At 45.9% G+C, this 12,120-nt stretch overlaps 1 protein-coding gene across 3 annotated transcripts in view; it reads right to left on the bottom strand.

Moving 5' to 3' along the window:
- Window positions 1-11,065, bottom strand: part of LOC134862751 (zinc finger protein GLIS2-like) — a 38,066-nt gene extending 27,001 nt beyond the window's left edge. Inside the window, exon 1 of one of the 3 annotated variants that reach the window (XM_063880826.1) lies at window positions 10,705-11,065. The gene's annotated coding sequence lies outside the window, so the exon portion shown is untranslated. Of the gene's footprint in view, window positions 1-5,556; window positions 5,905-10,704 lie in introns of those variants that run through there. The other 2 variants (XM_063880825.1, XM_063880827.1) reach the window with 2 other exon arrangements.
- Between the last annotated feature and the right edge of the window lie 1,055 nt (window positions 11,066-12,120).

Raw genomic sequence — 12,120 nt, 5'->3', positions numbered from 1 at the left:
GACTCTTTAAAGTAGAGACTCTACATACTGATATACACCTGAACATCAGCAGGAGAGGACTCTTTAAAGTAGAGACTCTACATACTGATATACACCTGAACATCAGCAGGAGAGGACTCTTTAAAGTAGAGACACTACATACTGATATACACCTGAACATCAGCAGGAGAGGACTCTTTAAAGTAGAGACACTACATACTGATATACACCTGAACATCAGCAGGAGAGGACTCTTTAAAGTAGAGACTCTACATACTGATATACACCTGAACATCAGCAGGAGAGGACTCTTTAAAGTAGAGACTCTACATACTGATATACACCTGAACATCAGCAGGAGAGGACTCTTTAAAGTAGAGACTCTACATACTGATATACATCTGAACATCAGCAGGAGAGGACTCTTTAAAGTAGAGACACTACATACTGATATACACCTGAACATCAGCAGGAGAGGACTCTTTAAAGTAGAGACTCTACATACTGATATACACCTGAACATCAGCAGGAGAGGACTCTTTAAAGTAGAGACTCTACATACTGATATACACCTGAACATCAGCAGGAGAGGACTCTTTAAAGTAGAGACACTACATACTGATATACACCTGAACATCAGCAGGAAAGGACTCTTTAAAGTAGAGACTCTACATACTGATATACACCTGAACATCAGCAGGAGAGGACTCTTTAAAGTAGAGACTCTACATACTGATATACACCTGAACATCAGCAGGAGAGGACTCTTTAAAGTAGAGACACTACATACTGATATACACCTGAACATCAGCAGGAGAGGACTCTTTAAAGTAGAGACTCTACATACTGATATACACCTGAACATCAGCAGAAGAGGACTCTTTAAAGTAGAGACTCTACATACTGATATACACCTGAACATCAGCAGGAGAGGACTCTTTAAAGTAGAGACTCTACATACTGATATACACCTGAACATCAGCAGGAGAGGACTCTTTAAAGTAGAGACTCTACATACTGATATACACCTGAACATCAGCAGGAGAGGACTCTTTAAAGTAGAGACACTACATACTGATATACACCTGAACATCAGCAGGAGAGGACTCTTTAAAGTAGAGACACTACATACTGATATACACCTGAACATCAGCAGGAGAGGACTCTTTAAAGTAGAGACACTACATACTGATATACACCTGAACATCAGCAGGAGAGGACTCTTTAAAGTAGAGACTCTACATACTGATATACACCTGAACATCAGCAGGAGAGGACTCTTTAAAGTAGAGACACTACATACTGATATACACCTGAACATCAGCAGGAGAGGACTCTTTAAAGTAGAGACACTACATACTGATATACACCTGAACATCAGCAGGAGAGGACTCTTTAAAGTAGAGACTCTACATACTGATATACACCTGAACATCAGCAGGAGAGGACTCTTTAAAGTAGAGACACTACATACTGATATACACCTGAACATCAGCAGGAGAGGACTCTTTAAAGTAGAGACACTACATACTGATATACACCTGAACATCAGCAGGAGAGGACTCTTTAAAGTAGAGACTCTACATACTGATATACACATATTTTTGGAGGTATTGTGACGTTATACAGGACCATATGTCCCCCCCCCCCTCTTTCCACTCATTGACTTGTTGGGGCACGCTGCCCGGACCCTCGTATGCATCCCCTTCTGCCAAGCTAAACACACACATTTAACTTTTCACACACACACATCTTTTTTTACTTGTGATTCCATAGTGATGTCACTGTGTCCCTGCAGGACAGAGAGAGATAGTGGAGCCTCAGTCTGAATACAGCTGTTTCGCTGTTGTTCTCACAGCTGTATTCAGACGGAGGCTCCACCTGTAATCACTGGGACCTGGCTGCCACCCCACTGTCCACATGCTACGCTCATTCTCTCCATAGGTACTGTTTGTTCTGAGTTCTCCTGGATGTTTGTTTCTGTAAACCTCAGTACTTTAACCTCTGGTGAGTATGCATGCTTCTTCATTCATACTCTGCTTTCTGGCTCTTGACTTTTGCTATTTCAAAGGAAATGTCCTCCCGTTCCTCCTCTCCCTCCCCACATTATGGGTTCAGTGGGTTCAGCTATAAAAGCTCTCCTCCCCTGTTTTCTCCCCCTGTGGCTGCAGGCCTGGTGTGGGAGGAGGGAGAGGAGGAGGAAGAGGAGGTTCCTCCCTGGTTCTCCTGCCTGTGGTCTCTGGACCAGACCTTCATTTTTCTGCTCTGAGTTTCTAACCACTAACTAACCACTGGCTCCCTGCACCCCCCCCACTCCTCTTCCTCCTGAGGAATGTCTGATTCACCTCCTCACTCTGAGCCTCCTTCTCCCACTCTCACTCGCTAAAGGCTTTCATGCATCTATTCCCACCTCTGCAGATCAACAGAGTAATGTACACGAGATGAGTACTTCTACTCCTACTGAAGTGAAAGTACTGCTTGTGCAGAATCGTGTGAACTGACTGGATTACGATTACGGACGCATTAAAGTTCATCTTCTCTACGGCGGCCGACAAATGTGCTGCAGCTTCACAGAAGATGCAGATACAGAGCTCCTGCAGGAACATCTGCAGCAGCTCTTCAACACATGCAGCATCTAGAGAACATCCAGCAGAGGAAACATGAGCAGTTTACTGAATGACGCGTTTGCACTACTTCATAAGCTGCTGCGTTCGGTGTCCCGCAGCAGCTTATGTTTATTTATATGTTGTATAAGCTAATGTGAAGACTGACTTCTGAAATGAAGGGGAGTAGAACTATAAAGAAGAATAAAGGCAGTATGTGCGACCACCTGTGAGGGTACACACACACACACACACACACACACACACACACACACACACACACACACACACACACACACACACACACACACACACACACACACACACACACCTCCCTTTCTCCTGCCTCTCTTTTCCATTATCCTCCGGAGAGCCTTCACTTCCAAACCAAACAGAGAGCAAATTCCACAAACCCCACCCGACTCCCCCCTTCTCAGTCTCCAGTCTTTCTCTTGGGTTGTGTTTGAGGAGGAAGGCAAACAGAATTCTAACCGACATGAAAAAGACGACAAACAGAAGTATTTCCTCGTAGAGAGAACACGTTAAATCTGTGCAAAATGTATAAAAACACAAAGATATTCTTTATTACAATCCTTATGACTTCACTCAGCGACGCCACTAGAGCTGTTTGGATTTAAAGAGGCGCAATTCTAATCCTACAGTACGTGAGAAGCTAAGGGACATCTCTAAGCGTCCACAACAGAGCCGGCTAACCAAGCAGACTGGGCTCTGGTCTCAGACGGAGGGGGGAAAGAGGTGCTGCAGCTCAGGCAGTATGAGGACTCTTTAAAGTAGAGACACTACATACTGATATACACCTGAACATCAGCAGGAGAGGACTCTTTAAAGTAGAGACACTACATACTGATATACACCTGAACATCAGCAGGAGAGGACTCTTTAAAGTAGAGACACTACATACTGATATACACCTGAACATCAGCAGGAGAGGACTCTTTAAAGTAGAGACTCTACATACTGATATACACCTGAACATCAGCAGGAGAGGACTCTTTAAAGTAGAGACTCTACATACTGATATACACCTGAACATCAGCAGGAGAGGACTCTTTAAAGTAGAGACACTACATACTGATATACACCTGAACATCAGCAGGAGAGGACTCTTTAAAGTAGAGACTCTACATACTGATATACACCTGAACATCAGCAGGAGAGGACTCTTTAAAGTAGAGACTCTACATACTGATATACACCTGAACATCAGCAGGAGAGGACTCTTTAAAGTAGAGACACTACATACTGATATACACCTGAACATCAGCAGGAGAGGACTCTTTAAAGTAGAGACACTACATACTGATATACACCTGAACATCAGCAGGAGAGGACTCTTTAAAGTAGAGACTCTACATACTGATATACACCTGAACATCATCAGGAGAGGACTCTTTAAAGTAGAGACTCTACATACTGATATACACCTGAACATCAGCAGGAGAGGACTCTTTAAAGTAGAGACACTACATACTGATATACACCTGAACATCATCAGGAGAGGACTCTTTAAAGTAGAGACACTACATACTGATATACACCTGAACATCAGCAGGAGAGGACTCTTTAAAGTAGAGACTCCACATACTGATATACACCTGAACATCAGCAGGAGAGGACTCTTTAAAGTAGAGACACTACATACTGATATACACCTGAACATCAGCAGGAGAGGACTCTTTAAAGTAGAGACTCTACATACTGATATACACCTGAACATCAGCAGGAGAGGACTCTTTAAAGTAGAGACTCTACATACTGATATACACCTGAACATCAGCAGGAGAGGACTCTTTAAAGCAGAGACACTACATACTGATATACACCTGAACATCAGCAGGAGAGGACTCTTTAAAGTAGAGACTCTACATACTGATATACACCTGAACATCAGCAGGAGAGGACTCTTTAAAGTAGAGACTCTACATACTGATATACACCTGAACATCATCAGGAGAGGACTCTTTAAAGTAGAGACACTACATACTGATATACACCTGAACATCAGCAGGAGAGGACTCTTTAAAGTAGAGACTCTACATACTGATATACACCTGAACATCAGCAGGAGAGGACTCTTTAAAGTAGAGTGTTTTAGAATTAGCATTCGAACAGTATTCCTCTTCCTGCTTGACTCTTTCTTTTCCAGCTCATTCCTCCCTGTTTCTCCAGAACCAGAGGCCTGCAGTACAGCTGGGACTGGTTACTATTTACTGGCATACACACACACACACACACACACACACACACACACACACACACACACACACACACACACACACACACACACACACACACACACACACACACACACACACACACACACACACACACACACACACACACACACACACACACACACACACACACACACACACACACACACACACACACACACACTCGCACACAAAGGAATGTGAGGCGCATGTGTTTGTGAGTTTTATGCCTGGATGACAGAGGTAAGGGAAGGACGAGAGACAGAAATGAAAGAGACAGACTTGGAATAAGAAATGAGAGACATTGGGTTATAACAATACTATTCTGCCTCTCTGCTTCTTCTACTCTCTTAATCTCACATCTTTTCTTCCTCACCTTCATCACTAACGTATCAGCAACTTGGACGGCAGTTTCCAGATTTATTGTGAGCATTGATGTCGACCGTCTTAGATTGAACCCAACTTGTCCAGCAGAGAGAACTCCAATCACGGAGCTGAAAACCTGATCAGGTTATCATCGTTAATGTATCAACTTCAGTTTGATTTGCTCTTCTGTTACCGGAGCGCTGGGTGACCTTCAGGATCATAAAGCTGTCTCTGTCCCTGTCTCTGTCTCTGTCCCTGTCTCTGTCCCTGTCTCTGTCCCTGTCCCTGTCTCTGTCTCTGTCTCTGTCCCTGTCTCTGTCCCTGTCCCTGTCTCTGTCCCTGTCTCTGTCTCTGTCTCTGTTGTTGAAACTCACCTGAAGTGTCCCCTGGTCTCCAGCTGTGTGCGTCTCTCTTTAGTGTCCCCTGGTCTCCAGCTGTGTGCGTCTCTCTTTAGTGTCCCCTGGTCTCCAGCTGTGTGCGTCTCTCTTTAGTGTCCCCTGGTCTCCAGCTGTGTGCGTCTCTCTTTAGTGTCCCCTGGTCTCCAGCTGTGTGCGTCTCTCTTTAATGTCCCCTGGTCTCCAGCTGTGTGCGTCTCTCTTTAGTGTCCCCTGGTCTCCAGCTGTGTGCGTCTCTCTTTAGTGTCCCCTGGTCTCCAGCTGTGTGCGTCTCTCTTTAGTGTCCCCTGGTCTCCAGCTGGTTGCGTCTCTCTTTAGTGTCCCCTGGTCTCCAGCTGTGTGCGTCTCTCTTTAGTGTCCCCTGGTCTCCAGCTGGTTGCGTCTCTCTTTAGTGTCCCCTGGTCTCCAGCTGTGTGTGTCTCTCTTTACTGTCCCCTGGTCTCCAGCTGTGTGCGTCTCTCTTTAGTGTCCCCTGTTCTCCAGCTGTGTGCGTCTCTCTTTAATGTCCCCTGGTCTCCAGCTGTGTGCGTCTCTCTTTAGTGTCCCCTGGTCTCCAGCTGTGTGCGTCTCTCTTTAGTGTCCCCTGGTCTCCAGCTGTGTGCGTCTCTCTTTAGTGTCCCCTGGTCTCCAGCTGGTTGCGTCTCTCTTTAGTGTCCCCTGGTCTCCAGCTGTGTGCGTCTCTCTTTAGTGTCCCCTGGTCTCCAGCTGTGTGCGTCTCTCTTTAATGTCCCCTGGTCTCCAGCTGTGTGCGTCTCTCTTTAATGTCCCCTGGTCTCCAGCTGTGTGCGTCTCTCTTTAGTGTCCCCTGTTCTCCAGCTGTGTGCGTCTCTCTTTAATGTCCCCTGGTCTCCAGCTGTGTGCGTCTCTCTTTAGTGTCCCCTGGTCTCCAGCTGTGTGCGTCTCCCTTTAGTGTCCCCTGGTCTCCAGCTGTGTGCGTCTCTCTTTAGTGTCCCCTGGTCTCCAGCTGTGTGCGTCTCTCTTAAGTGTCCCCTGGTCTCCAGCTGTGTGCGTCTCTCTTTAGTGTCCCCTGGTCTCCAGCTGTGTGCGTCTCTCTTTAGTGTCCCCTGGTCTCCAGCTGTGTGCGTCTCTCTTTAGTGTCCCCTGGTCTCCAGCTGTGTGCGTCTCTCTTAGTGTCCCTGGTCTCCGTTGTTGGTTTCTGCAGCTTTTAGTAAACTGCTCATGTTTCCTCTGCTGAATGTTCTCTAGATGCTGCATGAGTTGAAGAGCTGCTGCAGATGTTTCTGTGTGAGTTCTGATTTGAGTTTCTGTATCTGCATCCTCTCTGAAGCTGCAGTTCCTCCTGATGGGAGAGATTTGGACCTGTGGGCCGCTGTAGCAACATCTTCAGAACGTCATGCAGTAAAGAATCAGTTGAGTGATGCATGGACCGCCTGAAGACCGATTTCTTCCTGTGAAAGACTGAAAGATGACTCAGAGGGAGGCTGTTGCAGACTGTCTGTGCAGAGTTGCATCACTTATTGCTGCAGGAGGGGAGGCCACGTCTGACTCCCACACTCCCTCTCTACTTTCTTCTCTTACAGTCTTTATATTTTCCAACGCCTCCTCTATGTCTCTGTGCATGTTTCTTTATTATGAGAGCATCAAACTTCGGTCTGAAGCTGTGCACGCTAACAGGAAACTTTCCTCATTTTGTTTTCGTGACTTTACTTTTATTCTGTCGTTTCTGCTTCACATCATCTACCTGGGTCCTTTCAGAACTCAATCAAAAATAAATATCATTAAAACGTCCAAGACTTCACTCTCCAAATTCAGACCTTCTTATCAAAGGTCCCTGTATACCCTTTCTCAAAAGTTCCTTTAAGTTCAGAATTTATTTTCTTATCATTCTAAAAAAAGACAAAATGTCAGAATTCCAGAAGGGAGGGAGGGAGGGAGGGAGGGAGGGAGGGTGGGAGGGACATACGGACGGACGGACAGACGGACAGACAGACGGACAGACAGAATCAGCGTCACAACCATTTCAATAACCGTTCCTATTGTCCTTCTTTCTCCAGATTTTGCTTCCTGTAATCTTTCCTCCATATCACTTTTTCAACCATGACCGAGGTCAAGCAGGACGTAGCCTTTGGTGAGTGCCATAAACCCCGGGGCCTTCCTTCACATCACTACGTATTAACTACGGTAATACTCATATACACCTCATGCAACCCCCCCCCTCCCCCGCAGCAGACAGAGTGGGTGAGAAGGGCTGTAATGCAGACCCACCCAACAACAACAGGAGAGGAGAGAGTTGCTCTGGGGCTTTTTCTGAAATCCATCCACCATCCTCCGACCTTCAGAGAGCAGCTGATGCAACCAGCGTGCAACCTGCACACACTGCGTCACACACACAAAACACCCCAAAACCCCGACCAGCATGATGCATCCCAGAGCGCAGGAGGAAGAAGGAAGGGACTTTTTATGTACAAATTCTCAGGTTTTTAACCTTTGAATTTTGAATTAAAGAGTCCTCTCCTGCTGATGTTCAGGTGTAGATCAGTATGTAGTGTCTCTACTTTAAAGAGTCCTCTCCTGCTGATGTTCAGGTGTAGATCAGTATGTAGTGTCTCTACTTTAAAGAGTCCTCTCCTGCTGATGTTCAGGTGTAGATCAGTATGTAGTGTCTCTACTTTAAAGAGTCCTCTCCTGCTGATGTTCAGGTGTAGATCAGTATGTAGTGTCTCTACTTTAAAGAGTCCTCTCCTGCTGATGTTCAGGTGTATATCAGTATGTAGTGTCTCTACTTTAAAGAGTCCTCTCCTGCTGATGTTCAGGTGTAGATCAGTATGTAGAGTCTCTACTTTAAAGAGTCCTCTCCTGCTGATGTTCAGGTGTATATCAGTATGTAGTGTCTCTACTTTAAAGAGTCCTCTCCTGCTGATGTTCAGGTGTATATCAGTATGTAGTGTCTCTACTTTAAAGAGTCCTCTCCTGCTGATGTTCAGGTGTATATCAGTATGTAGAGTCTCTACTTTAAAGAGTCCTCTCCTGCTGATGTTCAGGTGTATATCAGTATGTAGTGTCTCTACTTTAAAGAGTCCTCTCCTGCTGATGTTCAGGTGTATATCAGTATGTAGTGTCTCTACTTTAAAGAGTCCTCTCCTGCTGATGTTCAGGTGTATATCAGTATGTAGTGTCTCTACTTTAAAGAGTCCTCTCCTGCTGATGTTCAGGTGTATATCAGTATGTAGAGTCTCTACTTTAAAGAGTCCTCTCCTGCTGATGTTCAGGTGTATATCAGTATGTAGAGTCTCTACTTTAAAGAGTCCTCTCCTGCTGATGTTCAGGTGTATATCAGTATGTAGTGTCTCTACTTTAAAGAGTCCTCTCCTGCTGATGTTCAGGTGTATATCAGTATGTAGCGTCTCTACTTTAAAGAGTTCTCTCCTGCTGATGTTCAGGTGTATATCAGTATGTAGTGTCTCTACTTTAAAGAGTCCTCTCCTGCTGATGTTCAGGTGTATATCAGTATGTAGTGTCTCTACTTTAAAGAGTCCTCTCCTGCTGATGTTCAGGTGTATATCAGTATGTAGAGTCTCTACTTTAAAGAGTCCTCTCCTGCTGATGTTCAGGTGTATATCAGTATGTAGCGTCTCTACTTTAAAGAGTCCTCTCCTGCTGATGTTCAGGTGTATATCAGTATGTAGTGTCTCTACTTTAAAGAGTCCTCTCCTGCTGATGTTCAGGTGTATATCAGTATGTAGTGTCTCTACTTTAAAGAGTCCTCTCCTGCTGATGTTCAGGTGTATATCAGTATGTAGAGTCTCTACTTTAAAGAGTCCTCTCCTGCTGATGTTCAGGTGTATATCAGTATGTAGAGTCTCTACTTTAAAGAGTCCTCTCCTGCTGATGTTCAGGTGTATATCAGTATGTAGTGTCTTTACTTTAAAGAGTCCTCTCCTGCTGATGTTCAGGTGTATATCAGTATGTAGAGTCTCTACTTTAAAGAGTCCTCTCCTGCTGATGTTCAGGTGTATATCAGTATGTAGTGTCTCTACTTTAAAGAGTCCTCTCCTGCTGATGTTCAGGTGTATATCAGTATGTAGCGTCTCTACTTTAAAGAGTCCTCTCCTGCTGATGTTCAGGTGTATATCAGTACGTAGCGTCTCTACTGGGACATGTCGCTGTATTGTTCAAATTCACCCTCTGTTTGAAACCAGAGCCCAGTCTGCTCTGGTTAGTTAGTTCTGTTTTGCCCCTTTTCCACCAAACCAGATCCGGTTCAAGATCCGATCTTTTGCTTCTCTGGTTCCAGCCTGTAGCACCCCTTATGTTTCCACCACTCAGAGGCCGAGTGGAGCTCAAGTGGAGCTGCGTCATTGCGTCCTCTGATGACTGATTCATATTCACTGTCTGTCTGTCACACCAGCAGCTGATGCATACCCCCCCCCCCCCATCAGTGACAGTGTTCTGAGAGTGTCTCTGGCTTTAGACAGGTGACAGCACAGCTCCTCTGACTTCCTTCACTGCTCTGACATCCTGTTGTGGCAGAAGCCGTTTCCTACTCATTTTACCGGCGTAGTTTTCCTTATGGTTTTGCTTGTGATGGCAGCCTGTGTAGCCCATGTACTGATTCCATCCCATAGCTGCAATAATACACAGGAGAACGTCTGCCTGCTCTTCCCAATGCTCACTAACAGAACGGTGATTAAAGTCCGGTGAGTAAACAGCACCACACTGACCCGGTTAGTGCTGCCGGACTTTATAAAGTGTGTGTATCAGTGTGTGGTCGCGCTGTAGTCCCTGTGCTCAGAGATACTGCAACTTGTACTCGCTGTACTCCATGAACTGTAAACCGAGGTTAATCTCCCGCCCCCCCCCCCCCACCCCAAAGTAAGCGTGACGTATTGGTTCTTATTGGATCTTGGATCTTGCCGGGCAGCCGAGTTGGGCCAGAAAGATCTGGTTTTTCGGCGCTTCAAGCCGGCGCCGCTGCGGTGGAAACACGAACAACCAGATCTTTATCGGCTCCGACTCCGGGTCCGGGTCCGGGTCCGGGTTGGTGGAAAAACAGCATCAGAGTACATAAGACTAATGGGGTGACTTAAAAAGAGGGGACAACACAATATAGAAGACTAGAATAATAAAGTAGCATAAAAAGGAAATACTAAAGCAAAGTAGAAGTACCTCAAGTTTGTACTCAGTACTTAGTTACTTTTCACCAAGAGCAGGCAAAGGTGCAGGAGTATTTGTCAGCATTCACCTTCAGCAGTAGTTGGATCAGCTCCTGCGCTCTGTACTCTGAAGAAGCCTTTCAAACCAAAAAAACAGCAAAAGAACTCAGTTAGTCCATCTCGGAGAAAGTCATCAGTTGTCTCCGGCTGGTTCCAAAATAAAAGCTTTTTAAAGGAAATCCTCCCACGGGGGGGGGGGGGGTCGTTCAACAGCACAGTTTAAAAAGTTAATCAGTTTTCAGAAACGACTGAAAACTTTGTCCTGAGTAGAAACGGCTCTGAAAACACTGCGGAGAGGAACACTGAAAACTGGAGGGGAGGAAGACATGGGGAGGAATGACCCTCTGCATGGAGAGGGGAGAGAGAGAGGGAAAGAGAGAGAGAGAGAAGGGGAGTCGGCAGGAAGCATCGCCCTCTGCTAACGGAGGCCTGCAGGGGGAGGAGGGGGAGAAAAATGCCAGAAAATAAATCCAACTTCCCCTGCCAGCTGTTGAGTCCCACGATACAGTCTGAGACCTGTGTGTGTGTGTGTGTGTGTGTGTGTGTGTGTGTGTGTGTGTGTGTGTGTGTGTGTGTGTGTGTGTGCGCTTGCACTTTATCTGAAAATTCTGACTTTTTTCAGGGAATTTATAACTGAACGAGCTAAGCGTGTTCAGCACGACCACATTAGGTCAGACGGATCTCACTCCCGAGTCTGTCCGAGCTTCCGTTCCGAAGTTAAAGGCAAAAATGGAAAATATTTACAGATAGGAAATGTTCCTAGGTCTGTATCTCTGGAACAGAAGGTCGTAGAGACTCCTTTATCAGTTATTTATTTAACAGAGACATCAATAAGCATTTCTGTGAATGACATTTTCAATAACAAGTGAATGGTTGAATGTGACCTGTGTATAGAGTCGTTAACTTCTCCTGCACCTGTCTGCAGACTCTGTCACAGAGCGCTGCTTCACCGTGACCTACGCTTACGGGAGGATGTGTTCCTCCAATCAGAAACCAGAGGACCAGCCCTGCTCCATCACATATCCTACAGGTCACACGTACGTACGCACGCACGCACGCACGCACGCACGTACGCACGCACGCACGCACGCACGCACGCACGCACGCACGCACGCACGCACGCACGCACACACGTTGAATGTTGGAGCTATACTGTGTAGCTGTTTCTTCTTGCTGCTTTTGGTCTCTTTATGCTTTTATTTTGAAGGTAGCTTTGGGCATTGGGTGAGCATGTATATATTGGACACAGTTGGTGGTGGGATCAGTGCACCAGTGTAGGCAGCATACCAGGAATACGGTGATAGGGAACCTGTTCAGGGGGCTCGGGGTGGTATTGGATCGTCACGTTCTTGCCTGGACTGCTCTGCTT

Source organism: Eleginops maclovinus, chromosome 4 (assembly GCF_036324505.1).
Source record: "Eleginops maclovinus isolate JMC-PN-2008 ecotype Puerto Natales chromosome 4, JC_Emac_rtc_rv5, whole genome shotgun sequence".
Lineage (NCBI taxonomy): Eukaryota > Metazoa > Chordata > Actinopteri > Perciformes > Eleginopidae > Eleginops > Eleginops maclovinus.
The sequence above is the reverse complement of the archived record's forward strand: the minus strand, read 5'-3'. Positions and strand labels throughout refer to the sequence as shown.